Here is a 16,850-nt window from a genome sequence, read left to right as displayed (position 1 = left end):
AATTTTGCTCCTGACATTATTACTATATGAACAGTTAATGCAAAATGAAATAACATAAGGAACAACTAACACTTTGTAGGTGTTATTTTCTTTATATAACAGACATTTAACATGGAAGTTCCTGTAATATCCCCATTGAAGCTTTGAGGGTAGGGGTTGGAAATAATTATCTTGCTTTCGTGCCTGCTTACATGAGGAATTTTATCTTCTCTGGGTCAGCTATTTATCATCTCCTTTTACATCAAACTTTTATGTAAGATTCTATTCTTTAAAAACTTTCCATTGTGATTTTAACTATCAAGTTGATAAACTGTAGCTTGCTTCGACTAAATTTGCCCTAGTATAGATTTCAATGGACAATAGTTGAAGTCAACATTCACAAATTTTATATAATAATTATACAGAATACATTGAAAAGAATGAAAAACACTGACAATAAGAAGGCTATTAACTAGCAAAGAAACATGACAAAACAAGCAATAAATAAACACAGCAGATCAGTATCTAACACAATGAAAATTTTCTAATGACAGTGTACACATTTAGGGTGGTATATTCACATATAATTTCATACAGAGAACAACATTTTTTCCCATAATGAAGCATATAGACCAGTCCTACACAGCAATTTTCAATGAGTTATTATCTTCTCTTGATCAGTTATATTATGTATATTATGTAACTGTAGCAGAGTGGGAGGAAACCCATGACTCACATCTTTTGACCTTCTGCCTCTGTGAGTTCTCTTTTCAGTTCTTTTACAAAGTGCAGTTTACTTAATTCTCAGCACCACATTGCATCACATATACAATTATTATACTATTTTTAAAGAAGACAATTGAAAACTCAAAAAGGTTAATTCTTTGCCTAAATTCACAAAGGCATTGAAAGGCAATGCTTGACTATGACAAGCCACACTTTTAGCGTCTTAGAAAATATAATAGACAACTGAAAATCATTTATTGTAATGGAACATAGAAATTTTTTGTGCATTCCCTATTACTTCCTTCATGTCTTCCCTTTATAACTCTATTTTAAAACTTAGGAATCATATCATCTTTTAGTCACACAATATTAAGAATCAAAATAAGACCTGTATTTAAAACTTGTTGGTCTCTATAGAATCCGATAGGAATATTAATGCAATTCTACTAAGGAAAAGAGTCTCATGCATAGATTTAGGATATACCTACCATCAATCAATAAAAAACATATTGTGTACCTTCTGTGAGATCTGGACTGCCATGAGTGTTATAGGAGATGGAAAAATAACATGATTCAATTCAGCAATATATATTGAGCATCTATTTTATTCAACAAATTACCCAAGACAAAAAAAGGAAAGAATTAGGAAGTAGGAAGATTTCTATCAAAAGACACATAGATGAAAAAAACCCGGAGATGTTCTGTAAGAAATTATAATCTGGTTATGGAAATACAGCTAACACATATGCAAAGCAGCAATTTAAAAATGTAGCTTTAATGTCACTTGATATTGTGGTCTAAAAAAGCAAATACATCTTTGATGAAAGGGTAAGTCTATGTTTTAGTAAGCCATGTTCATTAAAAAGTCAGAAAGTTTGGTGGGGGGGAGCCAAGATGGCTGAATAGGAACAGCTCCAGTCTACAGCTCCCAGCATTAGCAATGCAGAAGACAAATGATTTCTGCATTTCCAACTGAGGTACCAGGTTCATCTCACTGGGTATTGTTGGACAGTGGGTGCAGGACAGTGGGTGCAGTGCACCGAGTGTGAGCTGAAGCAGGGTGAGGCGTCGTCTCACCCAGGAAGCTCAAGGGGTCAGGGAATTCCCTTTCCTAGTCAAGGAAAGGGGTGACAGATGGCACCTGGAAAATCGGGTCACTCCCACACTAATACTGCATTTTTCCAATGGTCTTAGCAAACGGCACACCAGGAGATTATATCCCCCACCTGGCTCAGAGGGTCCTGTGCCCATGGAGCCTCTCTCATTGCTAGCACAGCAGGCTGAGATCAAACTGCAAGGCAGCAGCAAGTCTCGGGGAGGGGCGCCTGCCATTGCCAAGGCTTGAGTAGGTAAACAAAGTGGTTGGGAAGCTTGAACTGGGTGGAACCCACTGCAGCTCAAGGAGGCCTGCCTGACTCTGTAGACTCTACCTCTGGGGGCATGGCATAGCCAAACAAAAGGCAGCAGAAACCTCTTCAGACTTAAATGTCCCTGTCTGACAGCTTGGAAGAGAGTAGTGGTTCTCCCAGCACGCAGCTTGAGATCTGAGAATGCACAGACTGCGTCATCAAGTGGGTCCCTGACCCCCGAGTAGCCTAACTGGGAGGCACCCCCCAGTAGGGGCAGACTGACACCTCACACGGCCAGGTACGCCACTCCTCTGAGACAAAACTTCCAGAGGAACGATCAGGCAGCAACATTTGCTGTTCACCAATATCCACTGTTCTGCAGCCTCTGCTGCTGACACCCAGGCAAACAGGGTCTGGAGTGGACCTCCGGCAAATTCCAATAGACCGGCAGCTGAGGGTCCTGACTGTTAGAAGGAAAACTAATAAACAGAAAGGACATCCACACCAAAATCCCATCTGCACATCACCATCATCAAAGACCAAATGTAGATAAAACCACAAAGATGGGGAAAAAAACAGAGCAGAAAAACTGAAAATTCTAAAAATCAGAGCACCTCTCCTCCTCCAAAGGAACGCATCTCCTCACCAGCAACGGAACAAAGCTGGATGGAGAATGACTTTGACGAGTTAAGAGAAGAAGGCTTTGGACGATCAAACTATTCCGAGCTAAAGGAGGAAGTTCGAACCCACGGCAAAGAAGTTAAAAAAATTGAAAAAAGGTTACACGAATGGCTAACTAGAATAACCAATGTAGACAAGTCCTTAAAAAACCTGATGGAGCTGAAAACCACGGCACGAGAACTACGTGATGAATGCACAAGCCTCAGTAGCCGATTCAATCAACTGGAAGAAAGGGTATCAGTGATGGAAGATCAAACGAATGAAATGAAGTGAGAAGAGAAGTTTAGAGAAAAAAGAATAAAAAGAAATGAACAAAGCCTCCAAGAAATATGGGACTACGTGAAAAGACCAAATCTACATCTGATTGGTGTACCTGAAAGTGATGGGGAGAATGGAACAAAGTTGGAAAACATTCTGCAGGATATTATCCAGGAGAGCTTCCCCAATCTAGCAAGACAGGCCAACATTCAAATTCAGAAAATACAGAGAATGCCACAAAGATACTCCTCAAGAAGAGCAACTCCAAGACACATAATTGTCAGATTCACCAAAGTTGAAATGAAGGAAAAAGTGTTAAGGGCAGCTAGAAAGAAAGGTCGGATAACCCACAAACGGAAGCCCATCAGACTAACAGCTGATCTCTCGGCAGAAACTCTACAAGCCAGAAGAGAGTAGGGGCCAATATTCAACATTCTTAAAGAAAAGAATTTTCAAACCAGAATTTCATATCCAGCCAAACTGAGCTTCGTAAGTGAAGGAGAAATAAAATACTTTACAGACAAGCAAATGCTGAGAAATTCTGTCACCACCAGACCTGCCCTAAAAGAGCTCCTGAAGGGAGCACTAAACATGGAAAGGAACAACCGGTACCAGCCACTGCAAAAACATGCCAAATTGTAAAGACCATCGAGGCTAGGAAGAAACTGCATCAACTAACGAGCAAAATAACCAGCTAACATCATAATGACAGGATCAAATTCACATATAACAATGTTAACCTTAAATCTAAATGGGCTAAATGCTCCAATTAAAAGACATAGACTGGCAAATTGGATAAAGAATCAAGACCCATCAGTGTGCTGTATTCAGGAAACCCATCTCACGTGCAGAGACACACATAGGCTCAAAATAAAGGGATGGAGGAAGATCTACCAGGCAAATGGAAAACCAAAAAAGGCAGTGCTTGCAATCCTAGTCTCTGGTAAAACACACTTTAAACCAACAAAGGCCAAAAGAGACAAAGAAGGCCATTACATGATGGTAAAGGGATCAATTCAACAAGAAGAGCTAACTATCCTAAATATATATGCATGCAAAACAGAAGCACCCAGATTCCTAAAGCATATGAATCTCAACACATACACCCTCCCAAGACTAAACCAGGAAGAAGTTGAATATCTGAACAGACCAATAACAGGCTTTGAAATTGCGGCAATAATTAATAGCTTACCAACCAAAAAAAGTCCAGGACCAGATGGATTCATAGCCGAATTCTACCAGAGGTACAAGGAGGAGCTGGTACCATTCCTTCTGAAACTATTCCAATCAATAGAAAAAGAGGGAATCCTCCCTAACTCATTATATGAGGCCAGCACATCATCCTGATACCAAAGCCTGGCAGAGACACAACAAAAAAAGAGAATTTTAGACCAATATCCCTGATGAACATTGATGCAAAAATCCTCAGTAAAATACTGGCAAACCAAATCCAGCAACACATAAAAAAGCTTATCCACCATGATCAAGTGGGCTTCATCCCTGGGATGCAAGGCTGGTTCAACATACACAAATCAATAAATGTAATCCAGTATATAAACAGAACCAACGACAAGAAACACATGATTATCTCAATAGATGCAGAAAAGGCCTTTGACAAAATTCAACAGACCTTCATGCTAAAAACTCTCAATAAATTACGTATTGATGGGATGTATCTCAAAACAATAGGAGCTATCTATGACAAACCCACAGCCAGTATCATACTGAATGGGCAAAAACTGGAAGCATTTCCTTTGAAAACTGGCACAAGACAGGGATGACCTCTCTCACCACTCCTATTCAACGTAGTGCTGGAAGTTCTGGCCAGAGCAATCAGGCAGGAGAAGGAAATAAAGGGAATTCAATTAGGAAAAGAGGAAGTCAAATTGTCCCTGTTTGCAGATGACATGATTGTATATCTAGAAAACCCCATCTTCTCAGCCCAAAATCTCCTTAAGCTGATAAGCAACTTCAGCAAAGTCTCAGGATACAAAATCAATGTACAAAAATCACAAGCATTCTTATACACCAATAACAGACAAACAGAGAGACAAATCATGAGTGAACTCCCATTCACAATTGCTACAAAGAGAATAAAATACCTAGGAATCCAACTTACAAGGGATGTGAAGGACCTCTTCAAGGAGAACTACAAACCACTGCTGAATGAAATAAAAGAGGATACAAACAAATGGAAGAACATTCCATGCTCACGGGTAGGAAGAATCAATATCATGAAAATGGCCATGTTGCTCAAGGTAATTTATAGATTCAATGTCATCCCCATCAAGCTACCAATGACTTTCTTCACAGAATTGGAAAAACTACTTTAAAGTTCATATGGAACCAAAAAAGAGCCCTCATTGCCAAGTCAATCCTAAGCAAAAAGAACAAAGCCGGAGGCATCATGCTACCTGACTTCAAACTATACTACAAGGCTACAGTAACCAAAACAGCATGGTACTGGTACCAAAACAGACATATAGACCAATGGAACAGAACAGAGGCCTCAGAAATAACACCAAACATCTACAACCATCTGATCTTTGACAAACCTGACAAAAACAAGAAATGGGGAAAGGATTCCCTATTTAATAAATGGTGCTGGGAAAACTGGCTAGCCATATGTAGAAACTGAAACTGGATCCCTTCCTTACACCTTATACAAAAATTAATTCAAGATGGATTAAAGACTTACATATTAGACCTAAAACCATAAAAACCCTAGAAGAAAACCTAGGCAATACCATTCAGGACATAGGCATGGGCAAGGACTTCATGTCTAAAACACCAAAAGTAATGGCAACAAAAGCCAAAATTGACAAATGGGATCTTATTAAATATAAAGAGCTTCTGCACAGCAAAAAAAAACTACCATCAGAGTGAATGGGCAATGTACAGAATGGGAGAAAATTTTTGCAATCTACTCATCTGACATACAGCTAATATCCAGAATCTACAATGAACCCGAACAAATTTACAAGAAACAAACAAACAACCCCATCAAAAAGTGGGCGAAGGATATGAACAGACACTTCTCAAAAGAAGACATTTATGCAGCCAACAGACACATGAAAAAATGCTCATCATCACTGGCCATCAGAGAAATGCAAATCAAAACCACAATGAGATACTATCTCACACCAGTTAGAATGGCCATCATTAAAAAGTCAGGAAACAACAGGTGCTGGAGAGGATGTGGAGAAATACGAACAGTTTTACACTGTTGGTCGGACTGCAAACTAGTTCAACCATTGTGGAAGTCAGTGTGGCGATTCCTCAGGGATCTAGAACTAGAAATACCATTTGACCCAGCCATCCCATTACTGGATATATACCCAAAGGATTATAAATCATGCTGCTATAAAGACATGCGCACATGTATGTTTATTGTGGCATTATTCACAATAGCAAAGACTTGGAACCAACCCAAATATCCAACAATGATAGAATGGATTAAGAAAATGTAGCACATATACACCATGGAATACTATGCAGCCATAAAAAAGGATGAGTTCATGTCCTTTGTAGAGACGTGGATGAAGCTGGAACCCATCATTCTCAGCAAACTATCGCAAGGACAAAAAACTGAACACCGCATGTTCTCACTCGTAGGTGGGAATTGAACAATGAGAACTCATGGACACAGGAAGGGGAACATCACACACCAGGGCCTGTTGTGGGGTGGTGGGAGGGGGGTGGGATAGCATTAGGAGATATACCTAATGTTAAATGACGAGTTAATGGGTGCAGCAAACCAACATGGCACCTGTATACATATGTAACAAACCTGCACGTTGTGCCCATGTACCCTAAAACTTAAAGTATAATACAAAAATAAATTAAAAATAAAAATTAAAACTAAAATTAAAAAAATTCAGAAAGTTTAAAAATGTCTAGTAAGACACAATGACTATTGAGACACTTAATTGGTCTTAGTTAGAGGGAGGGTAGAAAAATTGGTTGAGGTTTATATTCATAGATTCACAAGTTTTGTTTTAAAAAGAACATGAAATATGTATATTATCAATGTTACATGAATTTATACAATTACAATAGGCAAAATGCAATTAAGCTATTTCTTAGAAGAAAACTAAATATAATACAGTATTTTCTAATATTTTCTTGAACTATAATCATGGTTTATTTCATTCACTTATATATAGTAAAAATGTATACGTATACAATCACAAACTTAGTGACTCATCATGGTTTATGGCTTTGAGATGTTTCCCAGGAGTGTTAATGAGTTTACTTCAATAATATTGATCTAACTTACATAGGTCTTAAATTCAATAGGAGGTTAAATTTTCATTTGTAAGTTCCAAAGTTTTGGAGTCACACCTCTAATCCAGTCAGTTTTTTCCTTCTCTCCATAATGTGGCTAGGAAAAGGGTAGACATACGCATTTGTGACTCAGTATATTACTAAGAGATTTCCTCGGTAACTTCTTACAAGAAGGTTAATAGAACATTTACAGAGCTTTTCAATTTGTGAATGTTCATCTGTAAAAGGGGCAGGACCTCAGCTTCTGCATGTACCAAGAGCTGAGAGCATTTGCAGGACATTATTTTTCTCCAAAGATAAATGATATAAATGGCCTCTAATGTATGATTTCAACTTATAAAAGAACCTAGGGGCACTTAAATTATGAGTTTTATGCCATTTTGATAACATTGTAACAACAGACACAACAGACATAATGGAGTAATGAAATGACTGAGGCTTCAGCGTCATCCAGATCCAAGTCCCAACCCAACTCTGCCATTTAGTTACTATGTAATTGTAAAGTTGGTGAGGCTTACCCTTCTCCCTTTAGAAAAAGAGATAACAAAACTACTTAATGTGATTTTTGAAATAATTAACCAAATAAAGGAGAACCACAGCATTCTGTAATTCGAGAGGCCACCATGTACATAATATATATAAGATAAATAGGGTCCCCTTGGCATTGTGAAGTACAGTAGGCTTGAATAACATAATCAAGCCCTGTCATCACAGTTACACACAAAGTAGATGTTCAATAGTTGCATTATTGAATATCATTACAATAACAAAAAACAGTGTGGGCTTGACACCCTTTGCACATCAAAAATGTGTTTATTGAGCATAGCAGCAAGGTATTATGCCTGCTTTGAATTCTACATGCCTAGAACAATGCCATGATCACAGAAGTAACTCAATATCGGTATGTTGAATAGGTAAAGATCCTATTAATCTATATGATTGGTCGATCAGGAGCCCTTTGAAGAGCTTTATCTTTCACTGAGAATTCCCACTGAGCCTTTGTGTAAGGGGAAATGAGATCTAGGACACAGCCTTTTAGTTATCTAAAGCAAAATAAGCTTCTGTGAATTTTTATTGTGAGGATGTATGTATTAAGGCTAAACACACGGCATTCCAAAATTTAAAGTAATGCTAATATGTGGGATATGTGTGTGCATTTGTGTGTGTGCACCTGTGTGCATGTGTTTTGCATTTAAAGAGAGAGTAGGATACCTGCAAATGCATTAATATTAATATTTATATTTATATATATATGGAATCAAATTTGTAAAATGAACAATTTGACCTATTTCCTATTTGGGGAGAGTTTCCCAGAAGTCTCTAAATCAGCCTTGCCAGTTCCCTTATTTGCAAGGTGTCTACTAGATGCATCATGCCCTCTTTTAGCAGCCTTCTTTTAGGATGGCACACGTCCTTAAAAATCTATTTCACATGAATGTTCACTCAAATGTGTATCTGCTGCTTCCTTTCGCTTTTTAAATATGAAGAAGAGATTGTCTCTAGCAGGTTTGTCACTTTATCAGAATATCTTTGAACATGTCTTAAAAACCGATTTCAGAGTAAGAAGTGGCTTCCCCCAAATGTTACATAGTTGCAGAGGTAGCTGGGCCTATAGCATGGGTCTCATTTTCATCCAGATTTTTTCTCTTTCATCGCTCCAATTTTAATGATGAGTTAAACTCGAAAGAAGAGACTGCTTGCCTTGGGAAGTTATATTCTTTCTGGGTACCTAAATCACTTTTACTAAACCACTGAATGTACTTATAATACGTCAGCATTATCTAAGTGGCATCAAGGAAAATTGAGAAAGTGATTGTATTTGACCATGTTTGTGTGTCCACCACAAACCATGTCCTAAATTAAAAAAAAATAATTTGCTGCATTTGCTTTAGGATATATTTCTGAATCCTAGTATTCTAACTCCTTTATTAAAGTTTGGTTATCTTGAAGCCAGTAGTTAATTCACTAGCCCACAGACATGGAAAAGCATGGCCCTGTATGTTGTCTGTCAAAGTCATACTGGTCAGTTTCCGTCACAGAAATGCAGGGTTGGAAGGGACCTAAAAACTAAAGATCATGGATTCCAGCTGTATCACATTGTAGGGTCTTATAGATCCAGGGGTGAATCCAAGCTTTACCACCTTCTAACCTTTCAAGTCGTGCATGTAAATCTTTTTAAAGCCTCACTTTCTTCCTTCATGAAATTAAGATAATGACAGTTCTTAATTTGTAGAGTTATTGAAAGGATTAATAACTCATAGGGTTATCTAAAGGAGCTCGCTCTTTCTTATACTTCAAGTTCACTTTAAACGTCAGCACCTCTGAAAATTATCCCTTGATTATCTTATTTAAACTGGTCTCCCTGCTATTCTTTCTAACCCACCATTTGGCTTATCTTCTTTCAACATATTCTGTGATTATTGGTTTCTTCACCTGCTTATTATCTTACTGTCTGCCTCCTTCCACAAATTTGTAAGATCTGTAAGTTCTGGGTCTGGGTCTGTATGTATCCCCAAAATCAAGAATGATGCTTGGAAAATGCTTCACGTAAAGCAAACATTAACAAGTGTGTGTAGGATTAAATTAATAAATGCAAATCAGTAATAATTATTATGAATGTATAGAAATCTACACATTTAACATGAATATTATCCATTTTGATTATAAAAATTAGGTCATTGCAAGCAACTTGGGAATTAATTTTTACATTTTTGCAAGGCATAAAAAACCAGAAAAAAATATTGTCAGACCAAGAATTTTTGATCAGTTTACTTAGAAAAACAGGGCCATATTACTAAAATATGTGTATAATCTACCTTTACAGTGCTCAAAACAAATCCATAATATCCCTACTAAGGGCTCATCTGACACTGCTTGATAACCTCTAGTGACAGGAAGGTCATTATCTCATGATGCAATGCCATTAATTTTTAGATTGCTCAGATTATAAGAAAATCTTATGTTGAACAAAAATCAGTATCATAAAAGCAAGCATTCATTGAGAACACTTCAAGTCCCAAAAACACACATAACTTTCCTAGTTATTATTCATTTATTAGCCCCTTATCAAAAATAAAGACACCTTTCAAACACTCCATGATTTTTCTCTTCTCCAGGTTAATTAACTCCACTTCAGTCAAGTTTAATCACACATCTATATTTGTATGCATATTTGTGTGACACATTCAGCAGATGTGGCCACACATTCAGAATCATAATATAATGAAGACATTAAATAAAAGCATTTTAATTTATAACTAGCTATAAGCCCACAAAACACTTTCACATTCCTAAACTAATGGGATATTATCTTGGTTACACGCTCCCTTACATACTGGTTAATTGAGGTTCTGCTGGGAATTTCTAGAATAAATATAAGACATTTTCTATATTTTTGTAGCTAGGAAAGCATACAGTCATTTCCCCCAAGCTGATAGAGCAAACCACATTTAGTTTTTTTTCAGATTCATGAGTGGCCAGTCTCATGTTTACTTCTAATAGGAAACTCTGATGTCTCAATTCACTCATTTATCTCAGAGCAGCCCAAACATGGATACCACGAGATCTTTGTGGTATGTAGAATAATGTGCCTCCCATCCAAATATGACCATGTCCTAAATTTTGGAACCTGTGAGCATGTTACCTTGAATCGTTACATTCTAGACCATGTGACTATATTACCTCACATGGTATTTTGCAGATTTGATTAAGGTTAAGCATCTTAAAACAGGAAGATTATCCTGGATTATCCAGGTGGGCCCAACATAATCAAGGTTTTATTTTTTGAGATAGGGTCTTGCTCTGTTGTTCAGGCTGAAGTACAGTGTCATGATCATGGCTCACTGCAGCATCAATCTCCTGTGCTGAACGGATCCTTGAACCTTAGCTTCCCAAGTTGCTAGAACTAAAGGCATGCACCACCAGACTCGGTTAAATTTTTAAAATTTTTCATAGAGACTAGGTCTCACTATGTTGTCAGGACTGGTCTCAATCTCCCTGGTGCAAGTGATCCTCCACTTCTACCTCCCAAAGTGCTGGGATTACAGGCCTAAGCACTTCAGGCCACCAAGTCCGGCCTGAAATGAATCTTTAAAAGTGGAAGAGAAAAGCGGAAAAATGGGTCGGAGATTTGAGATAGAAGGAGAAGGATACATTTGAAACAGAAAAGTAACTGAATCTGTCACTATTAATTTTTAAGATGGAGGAGGCCAGGGACCAAGGAATGTGAATGATGTCTAGAAGCTGAGAATGACCTTCTGCTGACAGCCAGCCAGGAGAAAAGCTCAGTCCTACAGCTGCAAAGAGCTGAATTTTGCCAGCAACCACAACTACCAAGGAAATGGATCCTCAGAGCACCAAGAAAAGAATGCAGTCCTCTTGACATCTTCAGTTTAGCTCAGTAAGACCTATGAGGAACTTCTGTCAGACAGAATTATAAGATAATCACCTTGTTTGTTTTTTTCAACAAATTTTAAAAGTTGATATATAGTAATTGTACATGTTTTTGAGGTACATATGATATTTTGATACCTGCATACAATGTATAATTTTCAAATCAAAGTAATTGGAATATCCATCACCTCAAACATTTATCTTTTCTTTGTGTTGGAAACATTACCAATTTGGTTGTTTTAAGCCACTAAATTTGTGATAATTTGTTACAACAGCAATGGAAAATAAACATAATCTAGACTACTGTAAATTTGCCTCAATGCTCTGAGGGGAATACAACTCAATAATTTGTAGGTTCCTTGTAAACCACACTTGAACTTTTGGAATCCTCTACTCTGTACTATTCCATACAAACAAATTTAAATTCCCTCTTCCTGCCTTCTAAAGACAAATGGCAGTGTTTCATGAGTACAACAAATTCAATGTTTGGCAACACTCTTAGTTATCAAATACTTTGCAAACTAATTTTGTATATTATGAAGTAATTTTACTTAGTTTAGGGGGAAAAGGTGGATATGTGTGATTCAGCACTTAAGAACATACTAACTTCTCACATTTCTCTCTCCCTTCTTTTGTCTTCTTCCCCTTCCTTCCCTCCCCATACCTTACCACTCTGTACAAGTTTTTAGATTTTTAGAGTAGAGGGGGAGTCCTATTTTCCTGAAAATGTATTGCACTGTTTAATGAGAATATGTATACTTCCCCAGAAAATGTTTGACTTTTCTTCTCCCCTGAAGTAACATTAAATAAGTTCTCTCTTAAACCATAGCTATTTCCGTTGTAAAGTTGTCCACTTAATCTTTATAATTCATTTGAAGACATTTGTTGTAGAGAAAAAATAAAGTTGCTGTTGGTTAACAGAAACTTTGAACTCTGTCATTCTTTACTGCTATTGCATTAAGATAGTTTCTGCCAGCACACTCATTGTCTTGTCAAGATCATTTTAATTATGCATCTGGTAAAAGATGTCATTTGTCACCAAAAGTACACCCTGGTGCCATAAACTCCCTTCTGACTAGTTTTCTATGCTTATTTAAAATACCTCTAGTCTGTCAATAACTTTATACTCTTCTTTGGAAAGTTGGAAAGTTGGAAGGCAGGGAGAAAGGGAATATCCAAGAGAAAATCAATATAAATTTTGCAAAGAAATGCAAGGGCAGTGATATATATCAGTGATAGTTGATTGTGTTGGGTAGTATAGGTGAAGTGAATTTTACAACTTTAAAATGTGATACTTTTTTTTTTTTTCAGAAGCAGAGTCTCATTCTGTTGCACAGGCTGGTGTACAGTGGTGCAATCTCTGCTCTCTGCAACCTCCGCCTCCCGGTTCAAGCAATTCTCATGCCTCAGCCTCCCAAGTAGCTGGGACTGCAGGCGCACGCCACCACACCCAGCTAATTTTTGTATTTTTAGTAGAGACAGGGTTTCACCATGTTGGACAGGCTGGTCTTAAACTCCTGACCTCAAGTGATCCGCTCCCCCTCAGCCTCCCAAAGTGCTGGGATTACAGGTGTGAGCCACCGCACCAGCCTGTCATACATCTTTCTGACCATCACTATTTAGAAAACACTGTTACATTTCATTTACTCAAACAAAAGTTCATTGAAAACTTACTTATTTCTATGCATTGGGTAAAGATCTAACAATCAACGTGAGAAAAATGGTGTTGCCATATTTTCCAAGAGTCATTCTTCTCAACAATAAATTATGGAGGATATGATAATGTGTTAGTCATTGTATGATTAACACAACATTTATTATTCTTTTTTTCCAGAAAAGTAGTAGGATTGTACTTTCTAATTCTTTCGAAGTTAAATGTGGCAGTGTACATTGCTTTGTCCAATAATATGTGAGCAGAAGTCACACTTGTCACTTTTGGGTGAAGAATTTAACAGTCAATGTGCAATTTTCCATGTTCCTGTTTATCTTCTCAGCAACCATGGAAATGTAAAGATGAAACCTCCCTCAGCCTGGAGTCCCAAGTAAAATGACATAGAACAGAGCTGTCTATAATGGATGTAAAATATAAGTAAGTAAATAATATTCATTTGTTATTTTAAACAACTGATATATTGAAGTATTTTACTAAACTAGTTTATTTGGACTCCTAAAAAATGATATCTAAAAGAAGAATGCTATAATAGAAAAACCTAAAAAAAATGTCCTTGGCTGAATAGACAATAGTAGTGAGAAAATTGTTATAGGAGACAAGATATATGATAACCTGTCTTATGTAATGGACAAGCATTTGGTGAAGTTGTCACCTCTTATACGTTGGGCATTCTTCTATAGAACTAATGAACTTGTAGCTTTGGAGGAAGAATTAGTCTACCAAATGCTAATTTTTGATGTTTTCTGTAATTAGCAATGCATTAGAGAAAAGAGAATGAGCTCAGAAAGTAATTAGCTTACAATCAGTAATTAAAGGAAATAAAGTCATTCCATGAATTCAGGGACTTGTAGAGTTATGTATACACACACACACACACACACACACACATATATATACACATATACATATATATACACATATATATGTGTGTATGTGTGTGTATATATATATAACATGTATATATATGATATTAGGTTCAAAGCCCTTAAAAATGGAAGCTTGTAGCAAGGATCCAACCCAAAGTATGGCCCTCACACCCATTGTTGAGAGTATGGAGTAAGGTGAGAGAATAAGAGTTCAGCTGCCTAGTGTTCAATTGAACACTTTGGCTATGAGGCAGGAGGCAAAGGATGTGGTTCTTTAATTGAAACCTGATAGGCCTTACATGCTCATAATTTAGCTTAGAGCTTGAAAGAAGTAATTTTGGAAGAGAATGAAATGTAAGCAAAAGCTAAAAAGTACTGTATGCCTTAAAAAGTACTAGAAGTCTGGGCAAGAACATAAAGAATCTACTGGAATCAAATAGGTAAGGCTGGGCGGGGGGGGTGGGATAGAGAGAGATTAGTTAATGGTATTAATATGCAGTTAGAAAGAAGAAATAAGTTCTGGTATTTGATAGCACAGTAGGGTAACTACAGTTAATAATTTATCATGTATTTCAAATTAGCTGGAAGACAGGATCTGGAAGGTTCACAGCACAAAGAAATGATAAATATTTAAGGTGAGGAATATGCTAAATACCTGACTTGATTGTTACACATTGTATCCACATATTGAAATATCATATATATCCCATAAATGTGTACAATTATGTATCAATAAAAAGTATTTTTAAAATAATCTCTCAAAGGCTAAAATAAGAAAATACAGATGAGAAAATCATGAAGAGAGGGACCTCCTCCATAGAGCAAAATTGCAGTTAATCAAGGAACATATTCAATTCCAGCAAGTGTGTTTATTTCTGTCATTGTTTGAACATTACACATCATCTTTGAAAGGCACAGAAAATTTGACTTTTTATTCATATTTCTCCAAGCTAAGAGGAGCTTGGGTTGTTTCTTCTAGGGAGAGAGCAAATGTGCTATGCCTGGAACTTAGTTATTTGAGGATTTAGTGACCAGCGGGAGGAGCCATCCCCAAATAGTTCTCTCTCTCTCTCTCTCTCTTTTTCCTGTGTATCATATTTACATCTTCTTCTTTGCTTCCCCTGTCAATCTTCTTCATTCAATAAAAACCCTTGTGATTATGTTGGGCTACCCAATTTCATTTTCCCACCCTCAAGCCCTCATGCAGCTTCATTCATAAATTGCTTTGACAAGTGATATATGAGCAGATGTGTCACACGTCACTTCTGGCAAAAGCTTTAACAAACTAGGGAAAGAATATTCAGCACACTCTCTTTCTCCATTTCTTTGCCTTGGCAACTGTCAATGGTCCAGGGAATAACCGCTACCTCTGCCTGAATCTTGGAGAAAGAACAATGGGTTTGTTAACCTGCAAAAGTTGGTTAACCTGCAACTGTCACACAGCACATATAAGAAGGAAACCTTTGCCACTTTAAGCTTCTCAGATACTGAAGTTGTTTGTTTCACAGCATAATCTAATTTATCCTTCCAGGTAGAATAGATAACAAAAGGAAGATTATAATAGGAAAAATATTATATATAATATTTAGAGCACAGTGTTTTGGGTTTGGACAAACTTATGTTGAATGCTGAAATTATCACTATCTAGCTGAGTCCCCATAGTAAAAATTACTTATCTCTCTTATCATTTACTTTATTGTCTGTAAATTGGAGATGATTTCATATTTACTGGAATTCTACTGTGTGCCAGGCATTATTTTAGGCACTGAGAGGATAAGAATGGATGAAATGAATTCTAAAACAAAATATACAAGTCTCTTGACAAAAGATAATATTGGTAATTCTTTAGTTCCTTTCTAAAACATGGTATATGGTCAATAATGTTGTTTCTGCTTTCCTCTGAGTGCTTATTTAAATGTAGAAGCATCCTAAGCTTTACTGTTAACAGTTCTAATAACACTTACTAAAAGGTGATTTTTTTTTTAAGTCCAAATCTAAGGGTTTTTTGTTGTTGTTTAATCAGCAGATGTGCTAAGAACTAGTCAGACTTGAGCTTCACTAAATTGCATGTTTGCTTTGGCCTTCAGTACAAATGCCAAATTCATCACAAGTCTCCAGAGGAAGAGATTACTTTCCAGCAGGCAGCAATGCTTACTAGGGAGGCTGCCTTCTTTTCTTCTACCCTGTGACCTCCATGTTCCATGTTGTACATGATGTCCTCCTCTCTAATTTGTGCTCAGTAGACATGATGCAGCTAAGGACAAAAATGGACAACGAATGAAAAATGAAATAAATTCAGACAATAAATGTTTGAAAATGATTAATGCTCATTAATGATGAAAAAAAGAAAAATCTAAATAATGATGAAAGAGCATCGTCATCTATCAGATTGGCAAATGTTTTTTGAAAATACTGAAGCACTCTCTTACAATGCTTGATAAAAACTTTCTCAACTTGGCAAGGACGTAAGACACTGAAATGCATTCCTCTTACTCTAATATTTTAATTTGGTTAATGAATCTACTAAAATAGAAAAGGGTATTCACAATGAATGATAGGCATATTCATATACTGCTGTTTTTAACCATGTAAATTTGGTTATAGTATACTTTTTTTATTATACTTTAAGTTCCAGGGAAC

At 36.8% G+C, this 16,850-nt stretch overlaps 1 protein-coding gene across 5 annotated transcripts in view; it reads right to left on the bottom strand.

Annotated features, from left to right (window-relative positions):
• Positions 1 to 16,850, bottom strand: part of LRRC4C (leucine rich repeat containing 4C) — a 1,375,811-nt gene that overhangs the window by 819,258 nt on the left and 539,703 nt on the right. Inside the window, exon 4 of one of the 5 annotated variants that reach the window (XR_010121487.1) lies at positions 15,978 to 16,464. The exons of the other annotated variants lie outside the window; for them this stretch is intronic. The gene's annotated coding sequence lies outside the window, so the exon portion shown is untranslated. Of the gene's footprint in view, positions 1 to 15,977; positions 16,465 to 16,850 lie in introns of those variants that run through there. 5 annotated transcript variants of the gene reach the window in all.

The sequence above is a fragment of the Symphalangus syndactylus genome, chromosome 6 (assembly GCF_028878055.3).
Source record: "Symphalangus syndactylus isolate Jambi chromosome 6, NHGRI_mSymSyn1-v2.1_pri, whole genome shotgun sequence".
Taxonomy (NCBI): domain Eukaryota; kingdom Metazoa; phylum Chordata; class Mammalia; order Primates; family Hylobatidae; genus Symphalangus; species Symphalangus syndactylus.
The sequence above is the reverse complement of the archived record's forward strand: the minus strand, read 5'-3'. Positions and strand labels throughout refer to the sequence as shown.